This window comes from Periplaneta americana, unplaced genomic scaffold (assembly GCF_040183065.1).
Source record: "Periplaneta americana isolate PAMFEO1 unplaced genomic scaffold, P.americana_PAMFEO1_priV1 scaffold_18, whole genome shotgun sequence".
In the NCBI taxonomy this organism is placed as follows: Eukaryota; Metazoa; Arthropoda; class Insecta; order Blattodea; family Blattidae; genus Periplaneta; species Periplaneta americana.
Genome location: NW_027185499.1, coordinates 602,078 through 617,237, shown reverse-complemented (window position 1 = coordinate 617,237; position 15,160 = coordinate 602,078). Strand labels below are relative to the sequence as shown.

The 15,160-nt window shown below is 34.2% G+C and overlaps 1 pseudogene; it reads left to right on the top strand.

The window, feature by feature from the left end:
* Positions 1-15,160, top strand: part of LOC138693705 (DNA-directed RNA polymerase I subunit RPA1-like) — a 134,440-nt pseudogene that overhangs the window by 73,678 nt on the left and 45,602 nt on the right.

The window sequence follows — 15,160 nt, the reverse complement described above, 5'->3', positions numbered from 1 at the left end:
TTACTGCTAGAAAAGAAAAGAAGACGATCGCAATTGCTTAATTATATTATTGATTTAAAATAGCTGATGCTCGTGGAGAATCTTCATTAAGAAATATCTTCGTTCTTCGATCAGAGAGAGTATCATAATAAAACCTAAAGAAGACCAATACCGCATACTTCAGTATGCTTGTCAAGCAAGTGAATAGTAAATTGAAATCAATATTTTGGTGTTTAGTATAGCTCTCAGTTGCAATACAGCAAAATTAGCAGAACAAGGTTTTTAGCAATAAAATCAGAATGCTCATTCCAAGTCAATAGATTATCCATAATTATGCCAAGAAATTTAGTACTGTGTTGGCTTCGGGTCGATATATCCCCCAACTGACATGGAAAATTTATATTCATGGGTCTATTAACAAATTTTAAACAATTATATAATTAGTCAAATCATTTACGTAAAGTAAAAATATAAGAGGTCCAAGTACAGAACCCTGAGGGACTCCCATATTTATATAAAACTCATTAGAAAGAATACCATTAATATTTACACATATTTTTCAATCAGACAAGTATGATTTTAAAAATGCTAAAAATGTACCTCTAAAACCTAAGGCTTTTAATTTAATCATATATAATTGAAGTCCAAATTATCAAATGCCTTAGCTACATGTTTACCTTCACCAAGGTTTTCATAAATATAGTTATTAAATTCGTAAAGAGCAGTTTCTGTTGATTTACCAGGGAGAAAACCATGTAGATAAGGAGTAATTAAATTAAATTTTAATAAAAATTGTAACATTCTATTATATATTAACCGTTCAAATATTTTATAAATCGTGCTTAACAATGGTATAGGTCTATAGTTTCTTACATCAGTAGAATCACCTTTCTTATGAGCTGGTTTAACAAGAGCAGTTTTTAATAAGGATGGAAAAACTCCATTATTAATGCAATGGTTAAATACGAAGGCTAGAGGAGATGCAATAATGTCACTGATCACTCTTAATAGTTTCAAGGAACTATCGTCAATACCAGTGCTATTAGTATTTTTTAACGATTGAATTGTTTTAACAATCTCATTAGCATCAGTATCATAGAAAACAAAACTATTATTAATTCCTAAAGATTTGGTGCATAACGTAGATTTGCTTGGACCAAAATATTCATTCAGTGCATCCTCCACATTGGTTGAAAAATACAATCAAAATGCCTTGGCAACATCAGTCTTATTTGATACCCTGTCATTATTATGTACAATAGTAATACATTCTACAGGCTTCTTTCTGTTTAATTTACTATTTACCAGTTTCCAAATTTGTTTTGGTTTGTTAGAAGAATTACAAATAAGTTGATCAAAGTATTTACTTTTTTCACTAAAGATTAATTTCTTGTAAGCCTTCTTTTTGTTTCTATATAATTGAAGTAAATCAAGATTGTTATGGAAATTGTTTGTTAACAAAAGTATATTCCTAATTTCATCATTCAATTTTAAAACCTCAGGAGTAATCCAATGGTTATACTTTTTGGTATTTGTTTTTTGTATAAGTTTCAGTCAACATAGGTAAATTTATATCAATAGCACCAGTAATCATATTCATTAATTTAGTAAACAAGTTGTCTGCATTAATATTCAATTCATACATCGTATCAAAATCTAAAGCATCAACAGTAGACCTTAGACCAGTTAAACCATCATTTGTTATTTTCCTAAAACTTTTTACTTCCGATTCGACAGGAATCATTTGACTAGCTAGATTGATATTATAAATTAAAGCCAGATGGTCACCAAGATTAGGTTGAACAACTTGTGTAAGAGCTATCAAAAGCGTTAGTAATTATATAATCAATCTTAGACGATGACATATGACCGTTCTTATTTACAAAAATTCGAGTAGGTTCTGAAGATGTACATCTTAATTCAAAACATTGCAATAAATCATCTAATAATTGTTTATATATCTTATTGTCTAAGGAACTATAAATTAGGCACCTAAAGGAGATAAATGCTGTCCCTGGCAGGGATAAATTATTGTCATTTCAGCAACAGACACCAAATTCTCCAGAAGGGACAATCCCTGGCATCCTCCCTATCAATTTGCACCATGGTCTTCTGTGCCATCAGGAAACAGAGATGGATATGTACCATATAGACATCTGTAACACTCATAGACTCAAAATATTGAAAAGCACAACTTTATTGCGAAGTCAAGAGAATTAGATGCATACATTATTACAAATAATAGTGATTAGAAAAAGTTAAAACTTCATTAATTGCCTAATACACTTTTGGAATAATCATGGAAATAAATTGTTTTGATATTCTAGAGATGGTTCATAAATAAGGTTCGCATTCATAGATGTTTGAATGTACTGTATTATGAATGCCTTTGTATTCATAGGAAAAACTAACAGGTGATGAATCATCTCGAACATTACGCATAATGATTGCAGTATCATCAGATGAATGATTCCCATTACTTCACACATTATATTCTGCGTAACATTACTCATGATTGTACGCAGTCAGACTTACATACTGAATACAAAGTATAAAATTCCACTCAAATGAGATTTTTACAACCATTATAAGACTACACTACATAGTGACTATTGTCATATCTGTGAATGGTCTATCACCTTTCAGTAGTTTCAGGCTGATCGAAGGTTCAGCAGATGTAGTGCTTTTATTTCCACACAGATGAGGGAGCTGCATAAGTCCCAGGGGGATGGAGAGGCTTTCATAACAGACTGTTGGACATGAGTGATGTGCGACTGAATCGATAGATGGCACCAAATGGTGAATCACGATACCTACAGTAACATGATCTTTAGGTCAATATATAGGATGCAGCAGGGAGGTAGTACCACAGTCTAGTATATACAGTCACGAAGCTTGATACGTAGGGAGTATCCATCCACAGATAGTTGCTAACCACTGGGATCGCTACTATCACCTCATCACAGACAATGCGAAATTGTACTGGCACAGTCTTTTGTTCCTAGTACCCTCAACAACTCAAGCTTCGTGACTGTATATACTAGACTGTGGTAGTACCATTATTTGCATACAGATAACATCTAGCAAAGGAAACTACTGAAGTCACAAAGGGACAGAAGTTTCTGAGTCCATCAGAGTGGGGGTTGTAGCTAAATTCATGGCTCCAAACAGTGAATCGCGATACTCACAGCAGTGTACTTCTGACGACTTCCATAATGAGTGGCACAATATGCCTCAGGTTGAGGTGCAAGCCTTCATGCCCTCCTCAGAAAAAGGGGAAAAGATGCTAGGAAGGAAAAGGGAACAAGGATGACCAAAGAGAATATATTAGAAAGCTTTGTATTATTATCAATATATACATTATGTATATAAGTTGGAAAGAAAAGCAGGCTTATGCCTATATCGAAGAAGGAGATTTGGGCAAGGATTACAGTTGGGGTGGAGTTGCTTTATTCCCATTTAGACTGCCATCCTACCAATTCATCATTTTACCATGACCTTTCCAGCAACACATAAAGGGACTTCATATTATCATTACAGCAGAATCCCTCATATCCAGCACCAGGCTAGTTCCGGATACAAGATTTTGCTGGATAATTGAATAAATACCAATATGTACGTATTTCATGGTGCCAAATGTTGAAACTGGAGCCATGTGAAGCTTATTTCTCTATCACTTGCTCATAACTGAATAATCATAGAAACTGTGTGGAGTTTCCTTATTAAAACACATGACACAACACAAATAATACACTAATTTTAGGTTTGAATATGAAAGTTCATGCGAACTTCCTAATGTGGCAACACTGACAGCCCAAACATAATTAAATAAACATAAAAACTGTGTAGATTTTCTTTATTAAAACACATCACACAGCACATATAATAAACAAATTTTAGGTTCGAATATTCACTAAAAACGAAAGTTCATGCGAACTTCCTAATGTGGCAACACTGATGGCCTGAACATAATTAATAAACATAAAAGCTGTGTGGATTTTCTTTATAACACATCACACAACACAAATAATATACTAATTTCAGATTCGAATATTTACTGAAAACAAAAGTTCGTGTGAACTTCCTAATGTGGCAACACTGACAGCCCAAACATAATTACATAAACATAAAAACTGTGTAGATTTTTTTGTTAAAACACATCACACAATACACAAAACACATAATAAACAAATTTTATGTTTGAATATTCACTGAAAACGAAAGTTTGTGCGAACTTCCTAATGTGGCAACACTGACAGTCCAGACTGTAGTAATGTGACAGATTTGAACTTTTTTTTGCCCTGCCAAAAGTGCCATTGTTTTGGTATTGCCGGATATTTGGGTGCTGGTTACGAGGTATTTTACAGTATCTGTCATATAGATGCCTAGTAATGTGTATAGCTCTGTTCCATTTTTATAACTTCTTCCAGTGGGCTTGTATTATAAAATTTGTTTTGAAATTGTGCTGACATATACGTATTCTGTGATTGACCATTATAGTTGATATGTTAATTATATACAAATTGTTAATGCAACTTTAGTTTGTCTAAAATGTCTTCATATCTTGCCTGATACAAGATACTTTAACAGACAGAATAAGACACAGCAGAAAAATCATACAGCAATGGCGTTCATTCAGGATAGGCTATGTATGCTGCACCTAACCTGGCTTTATTAATATTAACAATAAATTCTATTTAAAGATATTACTAGCTTCAGAAGCTAATAAATATCCATTTTTTTTTTACATAAATTACTTTTTCTTTCAAAGCTAGTCTAACTTTGCGCTGTCTTGCAGGCAATGCAACGAGCTCTACTGTATGGTCAGCTATCAGAACCATGATCATGTATGCCGCAACTCGTTTTCTCTTGTCTTCTATCTTGCCTCGTTGGCTTGCTTACTCTCTGTATGCAACCATTTGGTTTGTTATGTCGGTCCAGTAGGCACTAAGCAGATGTGCTTTGGCAGTGATTTCTAATTCCAAGAGTATTGGTATGTAAAAATAGAAGTGAATAATGTTTCATTATTGATGCAAAAGTGTAAATTGAAGGGTGAGTGTCATATAATGACTTAAAATAAGTACACAATAGAATAAATCCTGAAAAAGTCATTTGATTGCCGTTCTTTCAATGAAAAAGCGAAATTGTAACTGTGGGAAAGCCTATGTCAGAATCGTGGATGTGAAATTAAAACATAAAAAATAGGTGGCATATTTTCAATATTTTAATATAAATCAATATGAAAAAATTATTCGTGGTAAATATCCTCATGAACTGAAATTTAAGCGACTACACACAGCAGTCTGAACTGTATGAGTTGACATCATTTGTTTTGTTCATAACCAACACATTAGCATCAGTCGAATGAAATCACTTGAACGATCGACTCAAGAGTAAGAAAGATTGAACAACCCAGCCTTGATGTCAGTAGAGAAGAAGAAGAAGCTACAAGCACTTAAAATTCTGCAACATTTTACAGTGACGGTATCAATGAGCTTATGAAGCAAAAGGAAAGAATGGAGTTTTTCTTCAAGTAAACAATATACAATTCTTTAAAATGTTGTGTTATTTCTTGATTAGTTTTGTGCTCATTGTCGAAATCTGCTAGAATAATTTAATGAACATAATACATAATATGGTCTAGAGTGTGACATTAGGAAAGTCCAGGATAACAGAGAGAGTTTGGAATTGAACGGGTTACATCAGCTGCTTGTCTATGCGGATGACTTGAATATGTTACGAGAAAATCCACAAACGATTAGGGAAAACACGGGAATTTTACTGGAAGCAAGTAAAGAGATAGGTTTGGAAGTAAATCCCGAAAAGACAAAGTATATGATTATGTCTCGTGACGAGAATATTGTACGAAATGGAAATATAAAAATTGGAAATTTATCTTTTGAAGAGGTGGAGAAGTTCAAATATTTTGGAGCAACAGTAACAAATATAAATGATATTCGGGAGGAAATTAAACACAGAATAAATATGGGAAATGTCTGTTATTATTCGGTTGAGAAGCTTTTATCATCCAGTCTGCTGACAAAAAATTTGAAAGTTAAAATTTATAAAACAGTTATATTACCGGTTGTTCTTTATGGTTGTGAAACTTGGACTCTCACTTTGAGAGAGGAATATAGGTTGAGGGTGTTTGAGAATAAGGTGCTTAGGAAAACATTTGGGGCTAAGAGGGATGAAGTTACAGGAGAATGGAGGAAGTTACACAACACAGAACTGCACTCATTGTATTCTTCACCTGACATAATTAGGAACATTAAATCCAGACTTTTGAGATGGGCAGGGCATGTAGCACGTATGGGCGAATCCAGAAATGCATATAGAGTGTTAGTTGGGAGGCCGGAGGGAAAAAGACCTTTAGGGAGGCCGAGACGTAGATGGGAAGATAATATTAAAATGGATTTGAGGGAGGTGGGATATGATGATAGAGAATGGATTAATCTTGCTCAAGATAGAGACCAATGGCGGGCTTATGTGAGGGTGGCAATGAACCTCCAGGTTCCTTAAAAGTCAGTAAGTAATACATAATATACTTCTAAAGCTGGATTATAAAATATTGTCGTAGTAGTGACATTGAGTTATCTCTCTAAAGGAAAAGCCTACCCTAAGGAAGCAGACACCGCACACCGCACTGATATGCAGCATGTAACTATTGTATGTTAATGAAATTACAATTTGAAATTAAATACAGGTTAAAAAAAAGTTTAAAATGTGCTAACATCATTTAATCTGTTCTGGCTATAGGGCGTGCATTCCAGGGGGGCTTTTGAAGAGATTTCCCCGCAATAACTTGCAGCTTATGATTCAGACTGGTGCCAAGGGTTCAGCTGTGAATGCTATGCAGATCTCCTGCCTGCTGGGTCAGATTGAACTGGAAGGCAAGAGGCCTCCGCACATGGCGTCAGGCAAGGCACTCCCAAGCTTTCCTCGCTACGACACGTCGCCAAGGGCCGGAGGATTTGTGGATGGCAGGTTCATGACTGGTATCAAGCCACAGGAATTTTTTTTCCATTGTATGGCTGGAAGAGAGGTACGGATAAAAAAATTGGTATTATAAACGTGACACATTTTTTTCTTATTCATTTTACGCCTTTTTCAACAGTTCAGGTATGACTGGTATGATCAATTTTGTCACTTTTAAATTTGACTTCATTTTGTACTTTAATTCTTTAGGTTTTTAGGTTAAGAATGTGTTTATTTTATGTAAAACTGATACATGGTTTTCGAGAAATAAGCATTTTAGTGCAACACTGCAGATTTAAAGAGGCCCCAGGTAGGCTCAAACGTCATTCCTTACATTTTACTACAGGCCATGCACTAACTTAAATTCAGCAGTTTAAAAAAAAAGAATCACTGATCTGTCATGGCTACAACAGAAATTAGAGCAGTTTGAAAGAACCGTTACAGAATTTAGAAATCTCGCTATTCGTGAGCTGCCACAAGGGACAAAGAGTAATGATACTTGTTTTCATGTATGTATTTAACCACAATATTTCACAGTATTCATAAGAATATTGATACTTGTTTTCAATTTCACAGTATTCATAAGAATACTGATACTTGTTTTCATTCATGTATTTAACCACAATATTTCACAGTATTCATAAGAATACTGATACTTGTTTTCACGTATGTATTTAACTACAATATTTCACAGTATTCATAAGAATACTGATACTTGTTTTCAATTTCACAGTATTCATAAGAATACTGATACTTATTTTACTGATACTTGTTTTCAATTTCACGGTATTCATAAGAATACTGATACTTGTTTTCATGTATGTATTTAACTACAATATTTCACAGTATTCATAAGAATACTGATACTTGTTTTCATTCATGTATTTAACCACAATATTTCACAGTATTCATAAGAATACTGATACTTGTTTTCATGTATGTATTTAACTACAATATTTCACAGTATTCATGAGAATACTGATACTTGTTTTCATGTATGTATTTAACTACAATATTTCACAGTATTCATAAGAATACTGATGCTTGTTTTCATGTATGTATTTAACCACAATATTTCACAGTATTCATAAGAATACTGATACTTGTTTTCATGTATGTATTTAACCACAATATTTCACAGTATTCATAAGAATACTGATACTTGTTTTCATTCATGTATTTAACCACAATATTTCACAGTATTCATAAGAATACTGATACTTGTTTTCATGTATGTATTTAACTACAATATTTCACAGTATTCATAAGAATACTGTTACTTGTTTTCATTCATGTATTTAACCACAATATTTCACAGTATTCATAAGAATACTGATACTTGTTTTCATGTATGTATTTAACTACAATATTTCACAGTATTCATGAGAATACTGATACTTGTTTTCATTCATGTATTTAACCACAATATTTCACAGTATTCATGAGAATACTGATACTTGTTTTCATTCATGTATTTAACCACAATATTTCACAGTATTCATAAGAATACTGATACTTGTTTTCATGTATCTATTTAACCACAATATTTCACAGTATTCATAAGAATACTGATACTTGTTTTCATGTATGTATTTAACCACAATATTTCACAGTATTCATGAGAATACTGATACAGTGAATCCTCTCCTTACAGACACCCCCAAGATATGGACACTTCTCAAATACGGACAGATTTTTATGTCCCAACTGAAATAATATAGAAATAATGATAAATTAAACTCTCGTTTACGGACACTCTCAGACACGGACACGGACAGCTGTTTCACAGTCCCAAAAACTTGCTTTACCTCCTGACTGCAGACAGAACTTGGATTTGAAGACCTAATGTGTTACAAAAATGGAAAATGTAGTTTTGAGAACTGCACAGAAATTCCTTAACGTGAAAGAAGACAATAAGGGTCTCATAGGCTACCACTAGCCCAGCCGGCTACCCCTTCTTAGCTGGAAGTGGGTGGATAAACAAAGTCATTAAATTTAACCTGTCTGATGGGTCCAAGACTTCCGCGATCGTGAAATTGTATTCAACACATGATAGGGTTAGTAGGATTATTCTCTTCACTTCAATCAGTTGTTCTGTTTCAAGAGACGTGGCACCTGAACGTAAAGGTTAAGTTGAAAACTGTAAATTACAGTACTGCATAACTGTAGACCTAGAATAAAATTGCATAGTACAGTACTGTATTTTCCTTTTGCGGTCTTATCTACTGTAGTTCAAAGTTGCAAAGAATTTACTGCAGTACAGTAGACCGTATTTAGAATTAAACTTCAGTAATACATTTCATTTAAGGCGTGGAGGGATATATAATGCATATTATGAATTTACTGTTCGATTGGGAAGCCTCCCTCCCAATAAAGGACACCTCCCAGATGCGGACAGATTGTTACGTCCCTTTGATATCCGTAAATGAGAGGTTTCACTGTACTTATTTTCATGTATGTATTTAACCACAATATTTCACAGTATTCATGAAAATACTGATACTTGTTTTCATGTATGTATTTAAACACAATCATTTCTTATTTTCAGGGTTTAATTGATACAGCTGTGAAAACCAGTAGGAGTGGATATCTCCAAAGATGCTTAGTTAAACATTTGGAAGGTTTAGTAGTTCATTACGACATGACAGTTAGAGACAGTGATGGCACTGTAGTGCAGGTATGACAATGAACAGCAGTCACCATTCATTCCTTCAAAAGTAAAATGATATTGGTAATGATGATTACAATATGGGTCCAAATCTATTACGATGTTTTTGCATAGAAACAGCTGTGTGAAAACCATTCTTATAATATTGTAATCGCAGCCTAGCATTTTTCAGTGACTATTACACTCTTACTACGTCATACTACTTTTGACCAATAAAACGGTACGAAAGGACGTATTTCAACCAATCATGGCCGCTTATCGCACAATTTTATCGCGTCCCTAGCATTTGTTTAATTTTATCGCGTCCCTAGCATTTGTTTCTTTGTTTGCCAACATTTGAAACTGCGCTGCTCTGGACATCAAAAAAAAAAATATATATATATAAAATTACAAACCACTCCAGTCGATGCACAGCAGTTTTAAATATGACTCGCATTGGCATTCAAGAACATGAATTAATAAAAACCACTTATCATACCTGTGCATCTTCTGAAATCCGATTTGCAAATAAATGAAGAGCACCATTCGGAAACCCTGAATAAGTTGAATACACCATGTAGGCCTAAATCAACGAGTTCCACTTCTATTACGCACACGTCCAATATAACATCAATTGAACCACCAACCACATTCAAATTTGAAAATTGTACATTCAATAATTATTCCTTTTAAAATTATTAATGTTTATTTTTTATGTCATCGTCGTTAATTAAAGCTTTTCTAACACTTGTGTATATTATTTAGGTTATGTTATAGCTTCTGCCATATGATATTATGGATAGTCACGTATCAGAGATTGTTTAATATTAAGATTTATTGAAAATCATCTGTCAAGTGACGTTGATTACTGGGATTCGGATAATTGAAGTGGAATGTTGCATTTTAATAAAAATGAAACTGAATCAACAAAGCCTTCTTGACTAGTAACATTGCCATCGTGTATAATAGATCGAGAACTTCTCGACGAGAAGGCATTGCTCACTACTGCCATCTAGCATGCATCTAGCGTAATATTTGTAATGTTGAGATGGTACAATAATACATTTGAAGACAGTTGTATTTTCGTAAGTCAATTAATATTTTATTGTATTGGAGTACTTCGTTACTTCTAATCTTTATATACTTTCTTCTGATCGTGTAATAGTCAATTAAATCCCACTAGAGTTTTGATTTTCTCTAGATAAATCAAAACGTCTAGTGAGATTACTGTTGATAAAAGAAGTCTACTTTATAGGACGTGGAGACTATACTAACTGACCATATACTCTGCGCATGTTATCCTTAAAGGGTTTATTTACAACAAACCTAAAGCAGTCAACCATAAATTCCTCAGTCATGCAACCATTTTGTGCTTGAAATAGAACACCAGGGTGTTTAGAATGGTTGAAGACTATTGCTTAAACGGACCGTGCTCTGAAACCAGTAGCCAATAGCAAATTGGAAAAAACGAAGTGGACACTTACTGATCCATTACATATTTACACCATGGATGGCTGTGAGTCAATTGTGAAGCGTTTCAAAAAGTGCTATGTTTCTAAGAACATGGATAGCAGTAAGGATGACATTTTGTGGCAGGTTTACTTACTTACGGTGTCACCCTGAGTAGCACAGTTCGTATAATGCTGGCCTTCTGTGCCTGAGGTAGCGGGTTCGATCCTGGCTAGGTCGATGGCATTAAGTGTGCTTAAATGTGACAGGCTCATGTCCCTAGATTTAGTGGCATGTAAAAGAACTCCTGTGGGACAAAATTCTGGCACACCAGTGATGCTGAAATAACCTCGGCAGTTGTGAGCGTCGTTAAATAAATCATAATTTATAATTTTTATTTTACTTGTGGCATTTAAGGAACCCAGAGGTTCATTGTTGCCCTATCCTGAGCAAGATTAATTCAGTCTCTATAATCATATCCCACCTCTCTCAAATCCATTTTAATATTATCCTCCCATCTATGTCTCGGCCTTCCCAAAGATCCTCTCTGGCCTCCCAACTAACACTCTATATACATTCCTGGATTCGCCTGTACATGCTACATGCCCTACTCATCTCAAATGTCTGGATTTACTTACTTACTTACTTACTGGCTTTTAAGGAACCCGGAGGTTCATTGCTGCCCTCACATAAGCCCACCATCGGTCCCTATCCTGAGCGAGATTAATCCAGTCTCTACCATCATATCCCACCTCCCTCAAATCCATTGTAATGTCTGGATTTAATGTTCCTAATTATGTCAGGTGAAAAATACAATGTGTGTAGTTCTGTGTTGTATAACTTTTTCCATTCTCCTGTAACTTCATCCTTCTTTGTCCCAAATATTTTCCTAAGCACCTTATTCTCAAACACCCTTAATCTCTGTTCCTCTCTCAAAGTGATAGTCCAAGTTTTACAACCATACAGAATAATTGGTAATATAAGTGTTTTATAAGTTCTGTCAGTTTTTTTGAGAGCAGACAGAAGCTTCTCAACCGAATAATGAGAGGTATTTCCTATATTTATTCTGCATTTAATTTCCTCCCGAGTGTCATTTATATTTGTTACTGTTGCTCCAAGATATTTGAATTTTTCCACCTCTTCAGAGGATAATTTTCAATTTTTATATTTCCATTTCGTACAATATTCTGGTCACAAGCAGTGGCGTAGCCAGACTAATTATTTTGGGTGGGTCAGATATGCAGGCTTTAGAAAGTACCTGACCCATCTCCTGACAATGCCGCTGCCTTCAACTCTCTTGAAACTCATTCTCGGAAGTCTCATTTAATAACATGCAAAATTATGATAAACAATCATGCAAGGCATATCTATACAAACGCTTCATAAGGTGAACTGGAGCTGTTGAGATTTCCTAGCAATGAATCTGTCGATCGCTGATGGTGGATCCTTCAACAAATCCCAACTTTTCTCCCTCTCAATGGATAGAATTGCTAGATTACAAAGTGTATTGCTTGACATGATTGTCGAATTTTTCTTCGTTTCAGAGCTTTGAAAAGTTTTATATCATTGCCTTAATGAAGGACGAACATTTACTAATATCCATTTTTGGAGACTGAGGTGCTTCCAATAATGAATTTGCAAGAGCAAAAATATCGTTTAAAAATACCAAATAAAATAAGGTGTCAAATTTTTCTAGCTGATGTAACAATTCAGTAGCCTCCACGGCTTCCTTCTTTTTATTGCTGCCAGACAATTTTTTAGGCCCAACCCAACACAGTTAAATTGGATCTTGAAGAAATGAACGCATTTTTTACTTCTTACCTTAATGCTATCGACTGTAACTATTGCTCTGGAGCCATGGTTTAGTTTTAATGTTGAGTATTTTCTATTAGATTTTTGCCATTATGGTACTTATTGGAAGAGTGTGGTCTCTAGAGTTAAGATTTAAATATGCATGTATTGTCATGTTAAGTGTATTGAATGTATATACAGTGAAACCTATTCAAATCGGAACCTGAATAATCCGGAATCCTGTCTATTTCGGAACAATTTATTGGTCCCGGCGAAATTTGTATGTATTATGTGTAATTTTTCCTGAATAAAACGGAAACTGTCCAACGCGGAAACGGAAACTATCTGCTACTGTTCAGAACGGAAACAATATTTTGGACACACTATATTTTGTAACTATATTTTGAAACAGCGAGTAATTTCAAGGATTATACGAAATATGTAGGTCACTAAGATAAAAACAATTTTTCTTTGTAAAATTCTAGAGGGTATAATATGAGGGTGTGTTGGCCTGTCAGTGATAAATTTTATTACTCTGTTGACTAGGCAGATGAGTCCCTTCAAAGATTTTCAACACTTCACACCCGTATATTGTCGTAGCTAAACAGAGCGCAAGTGTAGTGATTTCCAAGTAAAAAAAAAAGTTGCATAAAATGTGGCATTAACATTAAGTGAAGAAGTAAAAGTTATCGAGATAAAGGAAAATTAGAAACAAAGTCTATGTGAAATAACATTGAAGTAGAGTTGTGGAAAACTCAGGTGTGACACTTTAAAAAATAAAGATCATAATGAGTGAGTGGTGTGCGGCCAATATTGGTGACACAATAGGAACCAGAAAGCAACTGTTTATGTGGAAATAAATGAACTGTTGTGAGAGTGGGTTCTTCATGACCTTTCAAAGAACAAGCCAATTTCTGGATCTGTTCTGTAAAGCAAGCTATTGAACTGGGAAAGAAATTAAATAAACCAGAATTCAAGGCTTCTAATAGATGGCTCCTAGTCCAATTAATTAATAATGTGCAGTGATATGCAGTACAGTATTTCTGCACACAGTATTAGATATTAAATAGAATGAGATTAGTAAACTTTAGTAATGTTTAATGACTAATGAGGGAGTTACGATAATATTTATACAGAAAATGAGATTTTAATCAAGATGATTCACCAACGGAATAAGTGACACAAAGCTGATTTAATGTGATGAGTGTTAAATGGAATATTTTGTACTTCTTACAGTTGCGGTATGCCATTTTGTTTTTCATGTAAATGAATGACAAAATATTCCATTTTAATGTCACACCTGAATAATACGAAAACCTGTCCACAACGGAAAAAAAATTAGGACCATGTCACTTCCGTCTTGAACAGGTGGAAGTGAAATAACCTTGCAGATTGAAAGGGACGATAGGGTATGCTGAATGAATAGAAAACCTATATTACGCTCCCTTCTCTAGCTACAATGTTGCGATGCATCGATCAGTGGTTTTTTAATTAAATTTACACGAAAAGCGCCCACATTATTGAAATAGGACAGAGGGATAAATGATTCTTTATTAGATTTTCTATCAGTATGGACAAGAATTACAATCCAATTCGCAATAGTTACCAAATAAGAGGGTGTTAAACATTTAGGAAAAAACATTTTTTTCTGAGAAAACTGTGAACTCTCCACCAATCTGGTATTACAGTTTTTTGTTACATGCAACATGAGCTATTCACTCTAAAAATCTGCAGGGTTATTTCACTCCCACCATATATATGTATATATATATTTTTTTTTTGGGGGGGGGGGAGGTTATCTTGATGAAATAACTTACAACTTATTTTTGAATGAAGTGTGTATTTAATGTTGGTTCCTCTGAAATTTTTTTTTCGCAGTATTTTTCAAAGAAATTCCGAAATGCATTTTTTGAAATCAAGTCCTTGCACATGTCTTTCCAGAGCTCATGTACTCGGGGTTAGCTTTGATGCAAAAGTTTTCGAAGTCATTGCTTCCTTGTAATCTTCTTCATAACAAGTTGGTCTGAATGTGTTGCCTGCCTACTAGGAAAGGGGCATCTTTTATTGAAGATTGTGCAATGTATACAAAACTTAAGTTACGCATAAAAATTGCACTTAGATGTTTGCTGCATGCTTGACAAACCATTACTTTTTTCCATTAGTGCTTGGGGCATATTCGCCAGTGAATTTAGGAATTGTTTATTTTGCTTTAATAACAGAGCTTTTGTACATTTCAACATAACATGATCCACAGACATATACTGTATATATATATATATATATATATATATATGCAGATGTATGTTTCACTGAGTC